Below are 21,829 nucleotides of genomic sequence, written 5' to 3' on the forward strand. Positions count from 1 at the left end.
TAAATGCTAGTTGACCAACATTCATGTATATTATTTTGTTTATATGTAGATGTATATGCATTGTGACTCGAGGTCCAAAAAGCATGATTAATGTCTATAATAAGGGAGAAATTAGCAAATTTATAAAATAGCCTTTTGTTCTCAAGGTAAATTAATAGGATCATAGATAAAAAGCTGTAGGAAACCTTTGCAGAGCTCCAGACCCCTCATTCTACAGATCAGTAAGCTGAAGTCAAGATACTAAGTCATGCAGGTTGTAAATATCAAGCTGAGAGGATTTGAACTCAGGTCCTTTGACTTCTGTGTCCAGGGAACTTTTACTAAAACCTCTATTTATTAAAAATTAGCTTTAGAAAGAACAGGCTAGGCAGAAATGCAATACTCACTTAGCATAGTATGGCGGAAAGAAAACTATATTAGATGTCTGAAGACCTGGATTCTATTTCCAGCCGTCATCAAACAGCTGTGTGACCTTGGCTCATTCATCTGTCCCTCTGGGCCTGCTCTGTTCTCTGCAAAGTGAGATGGTTAAACAGGGTGACCTCTAAAGTCCTTTGCAGCCCCAGTGTTATGGTTGTTTATGTAACCTTGTTTATTATATATTTTACCTGACCTTGAACATTGGAAAAGTTCTCCTTTTAACCCTGATGACACTCATAGCAGGGAAAGGTTTCTATGTTTGTTTTCTTGTGGCATAGACCTGAGAAACCAATAGAGAATCAGGCCTGCATTTTCCGCTCTGAGGAGATTATCATCCATTTAGTGGGCAGCCCTGCTGCCATGCTGATACTGGGAAAGAATGATAAGCCTAGGCCCCACCAAGCCAAAAGGAGAGAAACATAATTCAGGCAGATTTTTGTTTTGTGGGGGGGTTTCCCACTCTCTTGTCTGTCCATGTACATTTTTAATATGAAGCTTACAAAAAAAGCATTCTATGGGAACAGTGTGTGGGCTAGCTTGGCTGGTATGGTGCTTATCTGTTATTCTGGTTCTCTAAGAACACATCTTTTATCCTTTTCCCCTTTCACTAATGTTCCCTTTTCATCCCCTTGCTTGTTCACTGAGAGCACATTTCATTTGTGATTTTCATTTATTTATTTATTTATTTTGGTGCATGTGTGATTTTTGCTCCATTTAACTCTCTGACATTAGGCAGTGTAAATATTGGGAAACAGTCAGGAAAAGAGCCATCTCTCTGATGAAATTCATCTAATATGCATTTTTCAGGAGAATCAGATCTAGTCAAGGTGTAGCCATTTCATAGTGGACGATAAAGACAAGTACAAATATTGTTCTGAGGAGACCAGAAAGATTGGTGTGTGATGCACAGACCTCCAGAAAAACAAAACAAAACAGTTTTGTCCATCTAGGCCTTTTAAAATTCTTACCTTCGAGCTTTAACTCCATCTACACAAAAACCCTGAAGGTTTGCTGAAGGGGAGGGGAGGGGATAAGGAATATTTTTTCTCTATTTTTACTACAATGGAGGAGAAAACACTTTCTCAGAGGCTGCCAGAAGCAGCCTAATACCTAAAACTTCCTGCCTCCCAGTTTGTATGTTTAAGGGTCTGTATATATGAAAGGTCTTTAAATGGCAGTTCTTTAATAGCACAGAACAGCAATGAGACCTTTAGAAGGTCCCAAAGAGAATGATTTTGTGTGAAATTACTTCAGAAAATTGATTACGCTTGGCTCAGCCCTGGACTTGGCTGTCCCACATGTCCCTGAGCAGGAGGGCCATCTGAAAACTGCACTGAGTTGAGTCAGACAAAGGCATCGGGAGGTTGGGCCGGGCAGCCTGCTGGGCTCAGTCCATGTTTTGCTCCACTCACAGGATACCTCATTGTTATCCCCTGAATGATGTGGGAGAAATAAAATGACTGGTGTGAGCTTCAGCGGAGGGGCATCATGCTGGAGAGAGGCCAGGACTGATGGGGGATGGGGGGGTGATGAGGAGAGAAAAGAGGTTGATAGCAGAGCTCAGGGGAGGAATGTGACTGGCCAAGAAAGTGTAGAAACAGTTGACATCATGGAAGGATTAGTGGATTTAAAATTAGGAGATCTAGGTTTGAATAAAGGTTTATATATGAATTATATGACTGGGTAAAAAGAGCCCCAGTTTCATCATCTTCCATTCTCCAAACATTTTTAAAAATGGGAATCATGGTTTGTTCAAAAGAAAATATTTTGTTAATTTTTTATTTTGGAGAGAGGTGGAACCCATACCTGTGCTTTTATTGGTCTAAGGAGTTCCCAGTGGGGAAACTGCCTCTAGCCCTGGAGATCTGTACCTTCTTTGCCATTTATAGCCTTAAAGGTTAAGCAGCATGTCCAGGGTCACACAACTGGTATGGGTCAAAGGAAGAACCTACCAAAGAGGCAGGTTCTCTGTCTGCTATGTTAGGCTGCCTCTCAGTTACCCTCAAAGTCAATTGTTATTACAGTCTATGGGTCATAAGCGATGGCTGCACCAAAGGTGTGGCAGAATGAGATGTGCAGTCAGAGGACTTAGATTTGCTTCTCAGTACCTGTGTGAAATTGGGCAAATAGCTTTCAAAAATATCCTTTGGGCCTCAGTTTTCTTATTTGTTAAATGAGGAGGCGGGATGAAATGATTGCTATAATCTCTTCTATCTCTGAGTCCTATGATCCTGAACATAGGAAGGGATTTGTGTCTTGAAATGCAGAGGTACGGAGGTTCGCTGTTTCTTTAGAGACCCTATCCAGAATGACTTGTTTTCTTTTGTGCCTCGTCTTTTTCTGTTGTTCAGTTGTTTTCAGTCATGTCTGATTCTCTATGACTCCATCTGGGATTTTCTTGGCAGAGATCCTGGAGTGGTTTGCCTTTTCCTTCTCCGGCTCATTTTACAGATGAGGAAAGTGTGGCAAACAGGGTTAAGTGACTTGCTGAGGGTCACACAGCCAGGGAGTGTCTGAGTTCAGATTTGAACCTGGGTCTTTCTGACTCTAGGCCTGGCACTCTAGCCATTGTATCTCCTTGCTTCTCAGGAAAATTAGAAGAGACAGTCTGGAGGACAGTCTCAGAGGATGAAATCTTAGTGATGGCTCGGCTCTTACATTCTGTCCACTCTCCCTATCTCTAGTTCAGGTCTACATCACCTCCATCCTGAACTACCGGAATTGTCACTGATATGGAAACATCTGTGGATTTGTTAATAGGTACTGCTGTCAATAGAAACTATCAATACACAGAAATTTAAGAGGGAAAACCCAGGGTTATTATTTGCTTCAGCTTAGGCCCAGATTTCTTAATTAAGTGAGCAATGTACAGAGATTTCCTCAAGTTTATATAGTCTCCAATTACATCAGAGAAAAAAAAGGAAAGAAAAGGTACAATTTTGGTCTTGTAGTTGCCAGAAGGAGAAAAGAATTTATAACCACCAAAGGGAAAAAGTAAAAATTTGCATTTAAAAGATGATTTAGGAAGAAACATCACACTCAATCTAATTTATCAATAAACACTAAGAACGGGGAGTCTAGGAAAATTCTTTTACCACAGTCCCTCTCCTTAAATGTGTAGGAATAATTGAGTTTTAGCTGATTTAGCATACCATAAGGGAATCCTCAGCCAGTTGTGAGTCTTTCTTCACAATTAAAGTAGCTGAGCTGGACACCCCCCCCTCCCAAAAAAAAATGCTAATGACTCTCCCATCTCTCCTCGATCCAATCTGTTCCTCAGATCATTGCAGACCAGTTTTCTTAAAGCACAAATCTGATCACATCACTGCCTTCTGTAAAATTTTTCAGTAATTCCCCATTATCTACAGGCTAAAGTCTGAGCTGCTTGGCTTGGCATTCATAGCAGGCTGTGATCGGACCTTAGACTGCCCTTTCTGGGTGCATTGTTTCAGAAGGGATATTGATAAACTGAAAACTTATGCAGAGAAGGGTGACAAGAATGGTGAGGGTATGCCCAACTATTCCATATTAGGATCAGTGGAAGGATCAGAAAGTTTAATCTGGAAAAGCTTAGAGGAGCTATGCTAACTGTCTTTAAATATTTGTCCTGTGGACTTTCTCTGCTTGGACCTGGAGGCCAACAAAGATTCCTAACAATAGTAACTGCCAAGAAATGAAGATGGGCTGCCTGGGGTGGGGGTGGGGAGGGGAAGGTAATGAGTTTTTCTGTCACTGGGGTGGTAGATAGGATTCAAGCTCCAGGAGGAGGTTGGATTATATTACTTCTAAAATCCTTTCAGGCCCTAAGATTCTATCTTTTTCAATCTTACTGTTTATAATTTTCTCATTTTTTTCCAGCTCAGAAATTTATTTATTTTTGCATTGCTTCTCAATACCTTGCCCTGTGCTGCAGCCAAATTGGATTACTTGGAATCCTTTTAAGGAAATTCTCTTTCTCATATCTGCTTATTGACGTTCCCGAGGTTTGTTGGGGGGCTTACTATCTAATTTGAAAGTTGAGGCTACCACACTTGAAACAACCAGAAAGCAATGAAAGCTTGTGTTGGTAGCTGGTGGCACAGCGGATGGAGCACTGCGCCTGGGGTCAGGTCAGCAAGACCCGAGTTCATATCTGGCTTCAGATATTTATTAGCTGTGTGATCCTGGGAAAATCACTTATCCTCTGTCTGCCTCAGTTTCCTCTGTTATAAAATGAGAATCATGGTAGCATCTGCCCAACCAAGGTTGTTGTGAGGATCAAATGAAATAATATTTGTAAAAACTCCAAGCACAGTGTCTGGCACGTAGGAGGTGCTTAGTAAATGCTTATTCTCTTCCATTCCCCAGGTCTTTTTTTCCCTTTTATGGCCTTGGAGGCAGGAATGAGCATGATATGATGGGGGTCGGGAAAGGGAGAAGAGGAGAGAGTGTTGACAGTGAGACCAGCCTAATCCTCCCTGTTCCAGGTTCTGCCCAATGGCCACCACTGTTCTATGTTGGCCAGTACGTGTTAAAACCTGAATGTGGAAGGTTAGGAATGAATGGACTCACATTTCATAGGTTAGCGTGACAGCTGGAGGCCAAATCTCCCTGGCTTCACCCCCATGACTTTGGGGCAAGGCCTCCTGCTCTCCCATTAAGTTGATGTAACTACCAAATCCATGACAGCTCAATCACTCAAGGTCTTATTCCCTGGTAAACAGGATGGTAACTAGCTCAGTAAGCTCAGTTCCGTGGTAACTAGCTCAGTAAGAGCTAGTTCTTGCTCCTGCAGACCTCAGGCAGTCTCAGGTGCAACCAAGGCTGTCTGTGTTGCAGATCATCCCTAAGAAATCAGGCAGATTCTGAAACATTCCCCCATTGGGAGATTTGGACAGAGTCTGTTAAAATAGAGCCAACATTTGGGAGGTAATGTTCTAAGGGAGAACAGATAAATAAATTATTTAGAGCCTCTGGAGGGGAGGTGGGGCAAGAGAGAGGGTACAAAGGCTGTTCCATTAGGCTGGAAGTCTGATCTAATCACCGAACTGCATCTCTCCCTAGGAGGACCTGGCAGTGTCCTTTTTAAACTGGGAACCATCCAAATGCAGATTGCCTGGGTTAGGGTGGTTACTGCAGTGAGAGAAAAATGGAAATGATGTGATTCTCCCTTCTCTCCCTAAAAAAAAAAAAAAAGCTCGGGATTTTTGAGCCCCTCCCCCAACCCTGCAGTGCAGGTGATTTGTTTGAGAAGATGATGGGAGTTCCCTTTTCAGTTCACCAGAATACAGCTTGGCAAGCAGACCTATTCCGGAAAATTGGCTTGTGTTCATTCAGTCTGCTTCTGGGGAAGGCTGAGAGGAAAAGGGGAGTGACGTGTCTGGGGTTTAGAGTCCTGACTGGCAGACCCCAGACCCCGTTGGTCCCTCCCCTGTCCCTTCCCCTGCTATTGAGGGGTCTGAGGCAGAGATGGCAATCTTGGTTTGTGTCCCATTTCTGCAGTTTAGGGCGGTAGTAGGATTCCCCGGATACAGTTGTAGCTTGACACCTCTACCTTCTGGTTCTTCTCAATGAATCATTCATTCTCACCTCCCAAGCCTGAGGGAGCCTCCATTGACAAGGCCCTGGGATGGCAAAACTCTTCCTCTCTCACCTTTTTTTTTTCTCTTGCATTAAAATAGCACAGTTTTTCATGGTGTCTAGGTACACCAGCCAGTGACGGGTGTGATATAAATACTTCGATGTGTAGAGAGGGCTTGCTCTGAGTGTATCCATGTGTGCATAAGGACTACTTCTCTTTCTTGCTCATCCAGATTTTGACTCATCTGGGACAACTTTTCTTGCTACTACTGAGCATATGCCTTCACACACACACACACACACACACACACACACACACACTCTCTCTCTCTCACTCTCACACACACACTCTCTTTCTCTCTCTCTCTCATACACACACACACACACACACACACACACACACACACACCCACACCCAGACTGGGTCATGACTGGTGAGTACAGGAGGAACAGGCATGGATGGGTTGTGACCTGAATTGTAGATATCATCACCTTACCTTTCCTTCTGAAAACCCACCGTTCTTCCAAACTTAGTCATTTTGGTCAAGCACCACCATCCTTTCAGGCACCCAGTTTAGCAACCTCAGCGTTCTCTTCAGTTCCTCAGCTTTCTTTGCTGCACATATTCCATCAATTGCCAGATTTTGTCATTTCTTCTTTCATGGTATTTCTTTTTTTTTCCCACAATATTTCTTGCATTCCTACTTAGACAGTCCCCACCCTAGTTCAGGCCCTCATCACCTCTCTCCTGGACCATTTTAATAGCCCCTTTTCTGGTTTTTCTATTTCAATGGAGAAACTCCTTTCTCTTCTCCCCACTCAACTGTTAAAATGATTTTCCTAAAGTACAGTTCTGACTGTGTCATTCCCTATTCATTACACTGCATTGGCTTCTTATTGACTCTGGTGTCGAATACTATTTAATTTTTAGTTTATCCTTTCTTAATTAATTTTTTATGTACTTTTCTGATATACATAATGATAATACTGTTATATATGACCACCAGGATTTACATATATGATTTATAAATAAGCAAATATACATATGGGCAGCTAGGTGGTGCAGTGGATAGAATGCTGGGCCTGGAGTCAGGAAGACATCTTCCTGAGTTCAAATCTGGCCTCAGACACTAGTCGTGTGACCCTGGGCAAGTCACTTAACCCGGTTGGACTCAGTTTCCTCATCTGTAAAATGAACTGGAGAAGGAAATGGCAAACCGTTCCAATATCTTTGCTAATAAAACCCCAAATGGGGTCATGAAGAGTCAGATATGACTGAAAATGACTGAAATGTTGGCTCTGTTTTAACAGACTCTGTCCCAATGGGAGAATGTTTCAGAATCTGCCTGATTTCTTAGGGATGATCTGCATCACGGACAGCCTTGGTTGCACCTGAGACTGCCTGAGGTCTGCAGGGGCAAGAACTAGCTCTTACTGAGCCCATCCTATTACCAGGGAATAAGACCTTGAGTGACTGAGTTGTTGTGGATTTGGTAGTTACATCAACTTAATGGGAGAGCAAGAGGCCTTGCCCCAAAGTCATGGGGGTGAAGCCAGGGAGATCTGACCTCCAGCTATCACACTACCCTATGAAAGATGAATCCATTCATTCCTAACCTTCTACGTTCAGGTTTTAACACGTACTGGCCAACCCATTGGGCAGAACCTGGAACAGGGAGAATTAGGCTGGTCTCACTGTCAACACTCCCTCCTCTTCTCCCTCCCCCGACCCCCATCATATCATGCTCATTCCTGCCTCCAAGGCCATAAAAGGGAAAAAAAGGGACCTAGGGGAATACAAGAGAATAAGCACTTACTAAGCACCTACTGTGTGCCAGACACTGTGCTAAGAGCTTTTGCAAATATTATTTCATTTGATCCTCACAACAACCTTGGTTGGGTAGATGGTATTATGATTCTCATTTTATAACAGAGGAAACTGAGGCAGACAGAGGATAAGTGATTTTCCCAGGATCACACAGCTAATCAACATCTGAAGCCAGACTTCTGAGACCGCAGAGAAATAAGAGGGGTGCTACCCATGTGTAATGTTTCATGCGCTTTCAGATGAGGTTATTGTACTGTTCATTTATTTGTTTTACTTTATTGCAAGAGACCTCTTGTGGAATTGGGGTAATGTAGAAATGTTTGTTATATAAAGACAAAACACATCAATTACCCTAAAAAAAATGACCAGAAATGAGATTTGAACTCAGATGCTCTGATTTCAAAACCATTGCTCTTTCCACTGTGGACCACAGAAGTATTAGGAATTATAACTGGACCTTTTGCTCTCCTTTGCTTTGGGATCGTGGCCATAGAATACCACTACAGATATTGTCAGATACAACCAATGTGCCCATTGGTTTTGCTGAATTTTTATTTTTTGGTCCTTTAAAAAATTGTTACAAGGGATGGCTTACTGGGTAAGCAAGAGAGGAGGAAAATATTCATAAATTAACATGACACAAACATATCAAGAAAAGTACGGGTTCTTTTTTGAAAGAAGAGTTGGATTTTACTCCTCTCTTTTGACTCCAAGTTATCATTATAGTGCTTTTTCCACTATGCCATGCTACTTTTCTCTTGTGTCAATATGGCTTTTTAGGACTTTTTATCATGTCACAAGCTTGAGAATGGGGTATTTACTGTCTTAGCAACAGTAATAGAATGTCGGTGAATAATCCACTGTGCCAATTTAGAAATTGAATAATCAGCCAGCCCTGTGGAGATAGTATCTTGTCTCTTGAATGTCCACAACTCATGCTCTATATTCAGCATGAGTCTCCTTCCAGTGCATTGTTTGGACCTGGCTAGTTGGTTTCATCTGGCTTATCCGCCTTGTTCTTAATTTTAATGCCCTCTCCCCTCCCCTCTTTTCCTTATATACTTAACAAAAGGACGTTGTCTTCTGGTTTTGGTTTCAAAGGTGCAGATATTACTTTGGAAAAGTCACTTTTCCTTTCTGGGCCTCAATTTCCTTATCTCTAGAGTGTGGGAATTGAATTACCTGGCTTCTGAGGTCCCTTCTAGCTCTAACATTCTGTGATTCCATCAGCTTTATCATTGGCAGCTTCCATGTTTTGGTTTTGAAGTTTCCTTTCTGTACTAATATTCCTACAGTCTTACTCTCTGGTACCTCCGAAACTTCCTCTAAGAGAGGTAGACAGAAGAATGAAAGGTCAGGTGGTGTTAGTGAATTATGGAAGGTAGAAGGAAATGGATTGAATACTTTAGTAACCGAACCAAAATAGAACATTCTAAGTTACTGGGAAAGAGGTCCCATCACTCTTAGTGAGCTACATAAAAAGATGGAGGGTCAGGATCCTGTCCCTCCAAGGACAGGCACATTCAAAAGAATAGGGATGACCTACAAAGGCATCAGAAAGGATATGTCTGAATTTGAGCCACCATATTTACCCAGTGGACTTTGTTTCCTAGACCTCAGGCATCTCTAAGCATAGCACAACACACGACTTCCCCTTGGTTGCAGAAGTTCAGAAACACTGATACAAAGGGACATCATTTTCCCTTGAAAGATTCTTTACTGGATGCCTTCTATATCTTTCGTCTTGATAGAACAACCAAGAGCATCAGCCCAGAGGTTCTTCCTCATTTTATCCTTGGACTTCAGGAAGCCCCAGAGTGGGAAGGGGGATAGTGTTGGTCTCTGAGTCAGTTGTCTGCAGCTTTGGCTTTGCCAGCCTTAGTGTACCGGTCCTGGGATAATCTAATTTAGTTCCCTTGTTGACGTAAAGCTGAAGGCATGAGCACCTTGCTACTTTAGAGTGTGCTTATTTCCCTATGTATTTGACTTATTTAGCAGTTATCTACTGCATACCTGCTGTGTGCCCAGCGCTGTATGAGGCACCAGGGGGCACATGACCTGTCCTTGCTATGAAGAATTTTAAGACAATGATGATAAGAACAAGTCATGTTTATTGAGGGATTTAAGGCTTACAGAGTGCCTTTTAAAGATCCATTTGGGAAGACAAGACATGCACAGAGGAACAGTTTGTGCCAATCTGAGGCTGTGCAAGAGGGTAAATGATAGAGTATTAGGCACACAGAGCAAGTAAACACCTAGGAGACTCAGTAAGACCTTTACCAGTCAATTCTAGAAGGCTTCTCAGAGAAAGTGAGATGTTAGCTGGCCTTTAAGGGCAACAAGGATTCCCATGGGCAGAGGAGAAAAGAAGGTGGTATTCCATGCAGGGGAAAAGTGAGCACTTGGTGGTCTTCATGGCCCCTCCCATTCTCTCTCATTTCTTTTCTTGGGCAACATTTGCATACTTGGAATCAGAAGACCTAAGTTTGGTCCCAGTTTGGACACTTATAATAACTCAGTAACTACCAACAAGTCACATAACCTCTCTGATCCTCAGTTTCCTCATCTGTAAAATGGGGCTTATTATTTCACACACACACGTTCTCTCTCTCTCTCTCTCTCTCTCTCTCTCTCTCCATACATATATATATATATATTATATATATTTCTATCCCTGTTTACCCTGAAGTGTTACAGTGATGTGTATGTGTGCGTGTTACATACATGTACCCATGTGGGTGCCTGTACGTGTGCACATATACATACTAACTGCCCTGAAGTGTTGCAGTGAAGAAGGCGCTCTGTAACTTTACAATCTCACGTCAGTGAGCCGCTGTTGGTGGTATAAACACAGAGGCTCAGAGAGAGCAGGCAAAGGGAAAATGGGAAAAGGGAGACTAAGCATTTAAATAGTGCCTTCTGTGTGCCTGGCACTGTGCTAACCATTTCATAAATTTTGTCTCATTTGATTCTCACAACAACTCTGGGCGGTAGGTGCTCTTACTATCCACATTTAGCACAGAGGAAACTGAGGCAAATAGAGGTGAAGTAACGTGCACACATAGCTAGTAAGGTTTAAAGCCATATTTGAATTTAGATCCTCCTGAAACCAGGCCCAGTGCTTTACTACCTACTACCTCTGTACTACCTAGCTCTCTTTATGGAAGAGACATAGAAAATTACAAACTTCATGGGAGCAGCAGTGAAATTGCTGTATAAAAATCTCCTGAGAGTAGCCAAAAGGATTTCTCTAGTTGTGTGCAAATACCTTGGTCCACTTTTTAATTGTAAAAGGATTCTGAAGGATATGCCAGCTTAGACCTGAGTGCCTTATGTTTACTTGGAATCTGTTGGATAAATAAACCTTCTCATTTGTACCTGCTAGTGCAGGGGTGGGAACCTGTGGCCCCAAGACCACGCATGGCCCCTCTAAGTCCTCAGGTGCGGCTCTTTGACTGAATCCAAACCTCACAGAACTCATCCCCTTAATAAAAGGATTTATTCTGTAAAACTTGGACTCAGTCAAAAGGCCACACCCAAGGACCTAGAAGGTCACATGTGGCCTCCAGGCCACAGGTTCCCCACCCCTGTACTGGTGTGATGGGATTACTTGGTTTTGGGAAGGCTATGTTGAAGTTTACCGTATGGTAGAAGGAATAATGAATTTGGAGTCCAAGAAAGACCTAGGATTGAAACCTTGTTCTGCTGCTTACTATCTATGTGGCCTTAAGCAATCACTTAACTTTTGAAGGCCTCAGTTTCTTTGTCTGTACCACAGAATCAATCAGTCTGTTATCATTTATTAAGAGTTAGAAGGAGCTTCAGAAGTAAGTTGTCTAGTCCAACTGGTACTTGAATGAGAATCTTCACCACATGCTTGACAAGTGGTCATCCAGTCTCTGACTAAAGACCTCCAACAAGGGGAAACTGACTTAGTCCGGAGATAGCCCGTTTCACTTTTTACCTCAGGCCCAAATATGCTTCTCTACAACTTTACCCATTGTTTCCAGTTCTTCCCTCCAGGGCCAACTAGAACAAATATTCTTCCAGTGTCAGCTCTTCAGATGTTCATCAAATACCACCAATTCCCCACCAAGTTAAATATCCATAGTTTTTTCAACTGATCCTCATATAGCATGGTTTTTAAGCCCTTCACCATCATGGCAGCTGTATTCTGTGTGTGTTCCAGTTTGTCAGTATCCATACTAAAATATGGTACTCAGTGTATCCTCATGTACCGCTGGTGGAGCAATGAACTAGTCCAACCATTCTGGAAAGCATTAATTAAAGCAAAATTAAACAGTGCATGCCCTTTCACCTAGTGGTAATAGTACAACACTTATACCTCAAAGAGATAAAAGGAAGAGGCAAAGGACCCATGAGTATAGAAATATTTATAGCAGCTCTTTTTGTGGTGGCAAGGCATTAGAAACGGAAAGGTTGCCCATGGATGGGGAATGGCTGATTGTGATAGAATTCTATCGTACTATTGTTTCAGAAGAACCTGGGAAGACTTATATGAACTGATACAAAGTGGAGTGAGAAGATCAGAATAACAATTTATAGAGTAAAAGCTACATTGTGAATAGTCACCTTTGAAAGACTTAGTAACTCTATCAACATAATGACCAACCACAATTCCAAAGGACTCATAATGAAACATGCTACCCACCTCCAGATAGAGAGGGATGGACTCAGTGTGTAGATTGAAGCATATTTTCTTCTCTTTCTTTTTCTTGATGTGGCTAATGCAGAAACTTGTTTTGTATGACTATACATATTTGTAATGGTTTTTTTTTTTCTCAATGGTTAAGGAAGGAAGAGGGAAAGATTTGGAACTGAAAGTAAAATTGAATTTGGAAAAAAAAAATACAGTACCTGGCACTGAAACATAATACTCTAGATGTGGTTTGACCAGGACAAACCAAGAAAGCCACACTGTACAGCAGACCCTTCACCACCCTCTTTCTCAACACTAGACCTTCATTAATGTTGAAAATCACATTTGCTATTTTGGTTGCCATGTATCACTGTTGATTCTTATTGATTGACCAGGATATTCGCCCTCCTTGGGCTTTGGTGCCTTCATCTGTCAAGTGGACATTTCCCTTCCAGCTCTAAATTTTTATGATCCTAATTATCTTTTGACATTGGTTGTTTAACCACCAGATTACAGCATTGGAAAGAACCTCAGTATGACTCTTACACAAATGAGAATCCCAATTACAGTACACACAACAAATGGTCACCCAGGATCTGCTTGAAGCCCTTCATAACCTAGCTCCTTCCTACTTTTCAGTCTTCTTATACCCCTCCATGTACTCTTTAATCCAGTAACATTGGCCTCCTGGGTCTTCCACCAATAAGACACTCCATCTCTCAGCTCTGGACATTTTCTCTGGCTGGAATGCTCTCCCTCCTCATCTCTGCCTCCTGGCTTCCTTTAAGTCCCAACTAAAATCCCATCTTCTACAGAAAGCCTTTTCCAACCCCTCTTAATTCTAATGCCTTTCCTCTGTTAATTATTCCCTATTTATCCTGTATTTGGCTTGTTTGTTCATAGTTGTTTTCGTGTTGTTTCCTCTATTAGATTAGGAGCTCCTTGAGGGTGGGACTGTCTTTTGCCTCTTTTTGTATCTCCAGAGTTTGCACAGTGTGTAGCCCATAGTAAGTGCTTAATAAATATTGATTGATTGATTGATTGAAGACCTCCAGTGAGGGAGGACCCACCACCCCCTGAAGCAGCTCATTCTACTTCTGGATAACTGGTTGTTTGGAAGTTCTTTCTTAAATAGCTCTCTTAGCAACTTTTATCCATTGCTCCTTGTTCTGACCTTTGGAGCCAAATAGAGCAAGTCTAATCCCTCATGCATATGATAGCCTTTAAGGTATTTGAAGGCAGTTCTCAGTCCCCCTCTCCTCTCCTTCAGGGGATCCTCATATTGCATAGACTCCAGACTTTTCACTCTTCTGTTCAGCCTCCTCTGAATGTTCTTCAGTTTTTCAGTGTCCTTCCTAGAGGGTTGTTGTTGTTCAGTCATGTCAGAGTCTTCGTGACGCTTTTGGGGTTTTCTTGCCAGAGATACTGAAGAGATTTTCATTTCCTTTTCCTGCTTATTTGACAGATGAGGAATGTGAGGCAAATGGGGTTAAATGACTTGCCCAGGGTCATAGCTAGTAAATGTCCAAGGTCAGATTTGAACTCAGTTCTTCCTGACTCCAACCTTGGCACTCTTATCTACTGTGCCACGTAGCTGCCTCTTCCTAGAAGGAGCCTCCTATAAAAAGTGGAGGTGGGAGGAGGAAAATCAGTGGAGGTAGAAATAGGGAGTTGTTCATTAGTGCTCTGATACTATGACTATTCAGGTTGCAAAGTGTTTGAGTTTCATACACTAAATATTGCACTTTCTAAATCGTTAGGCATAGACAGACTTTCCTCAGGTGGATCCAGGCTAGGTTTGTCATTAACACAGTGAAAGGTTAGGTAGAGTTAGAAGGTGCTCTCTTTATAAGTAAAGTATCTTTTCCCTTGTCTCCAGAGAACTGGAAACAGTTCTCTGCAAACAGCTGCCTTTGTAGGGCATGGAAGTTAAACCTACACCCATGACTCAGCTTTTGTGCAAGGCTTTCTGGGATTTCAGGTACAACCGAATTCAGCTCCATTGGCCTAATAGTGCAGCAGGTAAGAGATACGCTTTTCTGAGTCTCCTATGTCTGGTCTCTTGCACTTGGTGAGATAGGAGATTATATGTTGTTTATATTTTTCTTTTATGACATAGGAGAGGGATTATTCTTGTTCTGCTGGGCCTTAGAGGATAGAGCTGGGAGCAGTGAGTGGAAGCTAGACAGTGGCAGATTTGGTCCTGAGCTAAAAGAAGACATTATTTTTTTAAAAAATGGAATTGTAGAATCTTAGCACTTGGGACCCCTAAAGATCCTCTAGTCCAGAGGTCCTGAACTTGTGGCTAGCAAAACTCCTGAGTGCAGTCAGACAGATTAAAATGAAATTGGGGAATGTTTAACAAAATAAATAAAAATGCAATATGACATAATGTTAACATATGGTCTCTTAAGTCAGTATATGGTCTCCTGGGAGTTTGACACTACTAGATTCTAGTCTAAATCCCTTATTTTAGAAACGAGGTGCCTGAAGCCTAGAGAGGGGAATGCTTGCCCAGAGTTGCTGAGCTGATTTGTGGGAATGCTACAACCCAAACTGTGCCTCCCGACTCTGAGTTCAGAGCTCTTTTTACAATGTTGCTTGACTTATTTTCCCCCCATTCTGACCCCCTTACCTTTAGATTACAAAGTTTTGAGGACAGGTACCTTGGGGGTCCACTTCTTTCGTATCCTGCCCAGTGACTAACACGGTGTCCTGCACATACTGTATGCAGTGAAAAAGTGATTGGCGCAGTTATTAGAAAACTCTGATAAGCATTACTACTCCTCACCCTTACATATCTTGTCCACCGTGCTCAGTTTCCCCGGGCATTACAGCAGAAGAGAAGGAAGTAACAGCCAAATGCACAATCTTCATTCTGAGACAAAACACCTGTCCTATAGCCTGGTCTTTTTTTTCCCCTGGTGAATCTGTTTCTCAGTCTCCTGAGCTTAGAGGCATGAGCTAGCCCTGCATAGACAGCTGGCTGCTTCTTCCACACCTGGCTGGGCCTTCACCTGACCCCTTTGGTACTTGAAAGCCAAAGATGCCAGCAGCAATCGGAAAACCATGAATCTCCCAGGCAAGAGACCTCCATGTTTATAATACTTTACGCGTCCTAACAATTACTGGAGACTTGAGTTATTAGAGAGAGAGGGAAGAGGGAATGGTAAGAGAAGGGAAAAAAGAAAAGGCCGTATCTGTCACCCTTCCCTGTACTCCAAGGCTGAAGGTCATGGAATCATAGCTTTAGAGTTGAAAGAGACTTTAGAAGTAATACTGTCCAACCCCTTCACTTTCCAAGAGAGACAACTGAAGCCAAAAAAAGTGAAGTGACTTGCCCAAGGTTACAGAATAAGGGGCAGAACCAGGATTCAAACTCAGTTCCTTTGACTCCAACTCCATAACTCTTTCCCCCGTGGTTGTATCCTCTCTTCTTGCCTAGTTTTAGCGAATTTTTCAGATGGGTTGCTTTTCAGTGGCAGTCCCTTATCTCTTGCCTTTTCTACCTTTCCTACCTTTCTCCGTAGTCCATATCCTTCTAAGACCCCTCCTAGATACTATTTAGGGTGAGAATATGTTAGATGAGAAGGCCTGCAATAAGAGCAAATCCCTTCCTGATTGGAGACCCAGGTATGAAAATAGCAACGTCCTGCCTTTCATACCATGTTTCTATCTTGTATTTCTTCTGTAAATTTCTTTTTAAAAAGGTGGAGAGCTCTTGGCCAATGGAGATGCCATTAATATAGGTAGTAGAGCATTCAGAATCCTGTCTGCCTGCCACACCCTCCCTGGCCGGCAAGCCTAACCTGTCTGGGGAGCCATAGCTGTTGCAAAAGAATGACAGCTACAACTGCCCCAACCACAGGCTGTTCCCACAGCTGGGAACTTGCTCACTCACACCAGCAGAATGTTGACAGTGAAGGAAGAGTCTACAATTAAGGGATGAAACCATCTAATAACAGTGATGACAAGTACTAATGGACTTTCATCCTATCACTCTCCAAGGGCGCTAACGCTGTTTATAGATATGATCTAACACCATCCTGCAAAAAAATCCCTGTGATGTAGCTAAGAAGTATTTAATATTATGCCCATTTCCCAGTGATAAAATCAAGGCGGAGAGAAGTTAAACAAATTTCCCAGAGTGAAGCTCAAACAACACGGTGGCTTATTGGCTCCTCATCTGTGTTTTCATGTACATTTTCCCCTCCCAGTTCATTTTCTGTCTCATCAATCTGTTTGTAACTGTTTATGTTCTGAAGGAATAACAAAAATATTCATCTTTCGTAGCAAGTTCTCCTTAGCCATTTTCATTAGTCAGTCAGTCAACAAGCAGTTATGTGGCAGAAACTGTACTAGATTCTGAGGAGCCAAATACAGGGTGTTCCTAAAGTCTGGACACATAGACAAAAATGTGTATTTTCAAGAAATGAAATGAATGAAGTTTTCAACAACCTTTTATTTAATTGGAATATTAACAAATAACGTCTTCAGTATGATTTCCATCATTTGTGGTGCAAAGGTTGGTGCGCTTTGCAAGATTCACGTGAACTCGATGCAGTAATTCCACATTGCCGTCAGTTTTAGCACATTCACTCTTTATGTATTTAATCAAGTGTGTTGCGTCCGTGATTTTCATTGAGTACACCTTCTCCTTTAGCACACCCCAGAAAAAGAAGCCAAGGGGGGCTAAGGTCTGTTAATATTCCAAATATTTCAAAATATTCATTTTTGCCTATGTGTCCAGACTTTAGGGACACCCTGTGTAACGAACGAAACAATCCCTACTCCTAGTGAGCTTACATCCCGAAGGAGGAGACAAGTACATATGAAGAATATAATAATAACGATAATAATAATAAATAGCATTTATATAGTTTGTTAAGGTCGGTGGTTTGCTTTACAAACATTATCTCATTTTATCCCTATTTTACAGGTGAGGAAACTGAGGCAGACTGCTATCCAGTGACTTGGCCAGGGTCACAGAGCTAGTATGAGTCTGGGATAGGATTTGAACTTGGGTCTTCCTGACTCGAGGCCCAGCATTGTGTGTACTCTACACCTACCTGCCTATATACACAGAATAAAAATAAAGAAAATAAATGTAAACTACTTAAATACAAGGTAGTTTGGGAGGAAGAGCGCTAGTAGGGAAATCAGGAAAGGATTCAGGTAGAATGTGAGCTGTGTTTTGAAGGAAGAGAAGGACTCTCTAAGGTGGAGGAGAAGAGAGAGAGTATGTTCCAGGCATACAGGACAGTTAATGAAAAGGTGTGGAGACTGGTGATGGAGTGTTCATGGGTACCCTGTTGAGTCTAGGAATAGAAAGGAGTAGAAGCTGAAAGGAAAGCACTGATAAGCAATCTAGCACTTGGCGTTAATTCTTCCTCCTTTTTCATATGCTGCCTGTTGCCAAGTCTCCTCTGTTTTGTTGTTGTTCAGTTGTTTCAGTCCTGTCTGACTCTTCATGACCCCATTTGGGGTTTTCTTGGCAGAGATACTGGCGTGGTTTGTCATTTCCTTCTCCAGCTTATTTTACAGATGAGGAAACTGAGGCAAAAAAGTGACTTGCCCAGGGTCACACAGCTAGTAAATGTCTGAGGCCAGATTTGAATTCAGGAAGATGAGTCTTCCTGACTCCAGACCCGGTGCTTCATCCACTGTACCACCTAGCTGCCCCTCTCATCTGTTTTTACCTCCACAATTTCTTTCATGTAACTTCTCCTTCTCCGCTTACATAACCATGACCCTAGTTTATATTAGACCCTCAACACTTCTCACCTGATTATTCCAATAGTTTTCTAATTGGTCTCCCTGCTTCCATCAACAGAGGCTAAATTAATCCTCTGCTCGTGAAACTCCAATGACTTCCTTTTGCCTCTAGGATAAAATACAAACTCTTCTACTCTTCACAGTCTAGTTAGCAGCCTCCCTTTCCAGTTTTATTGTACGTTATGCATTATATGTCACAGCCGAACAGTCCTACTTGCTATCCCCCATATGTGATATTTCATCTCCTCCAGGTGCACTACTTCCTTTTGGATATTCCCCTGAACTTGAACCTCCCACTAGGAGTTTGGGGTTCTGCAGAGGGAGGCCACTGCTCTCTGGTCTCTGAAGGTAACCCTGAGTGGCTAGGTTTCTCGTGCTGTCACTCATGAGTCCTCACTGGTGTGCTTCACATTGACAACTGGCCATTTAGACTTAATTAGCTTTTAGGAAAAGATGCTTAGTAAGATGGTATGGTAAGAGAGAAGAAAGCCACTTGGCACAAAACATTTCCTTCAGAAGTTTGAGGGAAACTCTTCCACAAATACACAGAGGTCCGCAGGAAGAGGGGGTCAAACTTAGAATACCCAGGCAAAGAGGCACATTGCTGTGTGGATGTCACAAAGGGATAACTCACAACTCCTGATGCTTTATGGCCAGGGTGGTAGTTCTTTTAGTTCATAGTTGGAATTGTTCCCTGCTCTAAGGGGTCATGCTCTTTGAAGATTTCTTCCTCCTCGGGTCTTTTCTGTCTTTTTTTCATCGGTATTTGTGTTACTCTTCTGGATGGACATATCCCAAGGGCCTTGACAGTCACCAGATATTTTCTGTGTGGCATCATCCAACTTCTGGCAATAGTTTAAGCCCTATAGTCCTTTTGGATTGATTAAAGAATTGTTCACATATTTATGGGGAAATTCCTTAAAACTTAGTACTCTGCTGATTAATGTGTCGATTCAGTTAGTAAAGACATTGATTGAGCTTTGGAGTGGAGGGGGTAGGGAGAAGCTTCACATCCCCCCACCCTTACGTTCTTCCCCCATTTGCTATCCTTAGTAAATCCACACTTGTGGTTTTTGACAAATCCTATGTGGCATACTTTAGAGGCAATCCAGAAATTAACATTCTTGCACGTTTCCAAATACATGTGGTCCAACTTAATAAACAGATATCGTTTTACAAAATTCTTATGGATTAACACCCATCTTAGTGCTTGCAAAAGACCTTTCCTACCCACCAAAACAATAAAGAAAAATAAAAGGGAGAAGAAAATCAAGGCCCACATCTCAAGGGAAAGTCTGATCTCTCCAAAACTCCCAGACCACATGGGTTTCTCCCCACAGGGATTAAGGATCTGAGGTTGACTGGAAGTTACCCCCGTAAACTTAGGTGAGAAATGAAACAATTCTGAGTGAAAATTCTTCTACTGTTCTTTTTACCACACAGGAGGATCCAATTGGATATCTGGACAAACCATCTCCAAGTATCCCTTTCTATACAGGGTGCACCAAAATGTCTCCAGGCATTCCTTACTCTCACAGGGTAATCCCACTGGGACTGCAGACAAAAATTTACTCTGGGCCCGTTCACCATAGGGCACCCTAGATGTCCCCCATAGATCCTTAGAAATGCACAGAGCAATCTGAATGGAATGTCTAACTCACTTATCCTTTGTCCTTTACATGCATCTTTGCACAGGCAATGAAACACATTCCCTCCGTAGCTGTGTTTCTTAGCGTCCTTAGCCTTCTTCAAAGCTCAGTGTGTTGCTAGCTCCCTCCCTCTTAAAAATTACTTTCCATCTACCATGTGTCTATTTTGTATAGTCTTTCTCTGTACATATTGTTTCCTAAATAGGAGGTATGCTCTTTGAGGGCAGAAACTATATTGGTTTTTGTACATACTCAACAGTGCCTGGCACATAGGAGGTACTTATTAAGTGCTGATTGAATCAATGAATAAATAAATAAATGAGTGAACAGGGTGGGTTGCCTTTACAGTTTTTAGTGAAGTATTTTGGGAATACACCTTCTCTGAGCCTTGGTTTATCAGTAAAATGAGAATAGAAATACTTTTTCTACCTTCTCAAGGGTATTGTAGGGATCAGATGAGACAATGTACACAAAGTAACTATGTACTTTGTACAGAAAAGTACTTTGTAAATGTGAGTAAGAGTCATTGTTCTTAGGAATAGGGGAGTTAAAGTCCCCTGATATTTTATCATGGTATGAAAGTGACCTTGGCATCCTGGAGGCTGTTCCGTTGGAGCACCAGCTCTAGCAGGTCTTTCCAAGGGAGAAATGCCTGGCATCTGAGCCAGCCTAGCTAATTTGGGAGAGGCTTATCAGCACAAGGCTGGTCATCAGGTGATTAATTTTTTTCACCACAACAAATCATAAAACTGTCTACTAAAGCATAGAAGAGTTGTTGTGATCCACAAGCGTGCGGGGAATACCCACCCTCAGGAAATCAGTGCTGAAGTCTTCTTACTGGTATGAATGGCGATTCTAGGGATATTTATGGTTCTTGTCCTTAGCCCATTTTCTCTTCTGAGTCTGTTCTGGTTTGCAAGGCTGCCTTAAAGTGACAGGGCTGCCTCTGGTTTCTGTTTCATGCTGTGCCCAAGAGGTACCTGGTACACGGTGTGCTAGTGGATATTGTAAATAAATTAGAAAAACCTGCATTGGGACTGGAAGTCAGTGTCTCCTGGATAGCTCACCTCCTCTACTCTGCTGCTGGATGGTCTGCCAAACTGCACCAAACCAAAATTTATTTATTCTGTCATTTAACCCCTTACATTTTCATGGTCTCTTCTTTAAATGTTCCACAGTCACTTTCACACAGACACAGGCATTTCCCTCCCGGCTGCCTTCGTTCTCCACCATCCTCCAGTGCTGGGTACCTTCTCCCTACCCTTTTTCAGCTTTCTGTTGTGAGTTGTCTTCCCCCGCTAGACTGTAAGCCCCTTGAGGGCTGACACTGTCTTTCATTTCATATTTGTTTCCCGTGAACTTATCACAGTGCCGGGTACATAGTAGGTGTTTGTTGTTGAGTCATTTCAGTCACGTCTAACTCTCCATGACCCATTTTGTGTTTTTTTTAGCAAAGATACTGGAGTGGTTTGCCATTTCCTTCTCCAGATCATTTTATAGATGAGGAAACTGAGGCAAGCAGGATTAAGTGACTTGCCCGGGATCACACAGCTAGTAAGTGTCTGAGGCTAGATTTGAACTCTGGTGCTCCTGACTCCAGGGTTAGCGCTGTATCCATTGTGCCAGTTAGCTGCCCTGTAGTAGGTGTTAAATACATGTTTATTAACTATTGATTTTAGTGAGAGGCATTGAGGGGCACCGTGTATAGTGTTGGACCTGGAGCCAGGGTGACCTGAGTTTAAAGCTAGCCTTCCATGCTTACTAGCTGTGTGACCCTGAACAAGTCACTTAACTGTGTCTGCCTTGTTTTGATAGCACCTACCTCTCAGGGTTTTTGTTAAGGATATAATAAGAGAGTATTTGTAAAGTACTTTGCAAATATTGAAAGACAATATAAATGCTATTAGAATTATTATTGTTGTCATTGACACAGGTTAT

General features: G+C 42.2%; 1 protein-coding gene across 4 annotated transcripts in view; it reads left to right on the forward strand.

The window, feature by feature from the left end:
- Nucleotides 1-21,829, forward strand: part of CTIF (cap binding complex dependent translation initiation factor) — a 495,423-nt gene that overhangs the window by 59,430 nt on the left and 414,164 nt on the right. The window lies entirely within an intron of this gene.

This window comes from Trichosurus vulpecula, chromosome 1 (genome assembly GCF_011100635.1).
Source record: "Trichosurus vulpecula isolate mTriVul1 chromosome 1, mTriVul1.pri, whole genome shotgun sequence".
Taxonomy (NCBI): Eukaryota; Metazoa; Chordata; class Mammalia; order Diprotodontia; family Phalangeridae; genus Trichosurus; species Trichosurus vulpecula.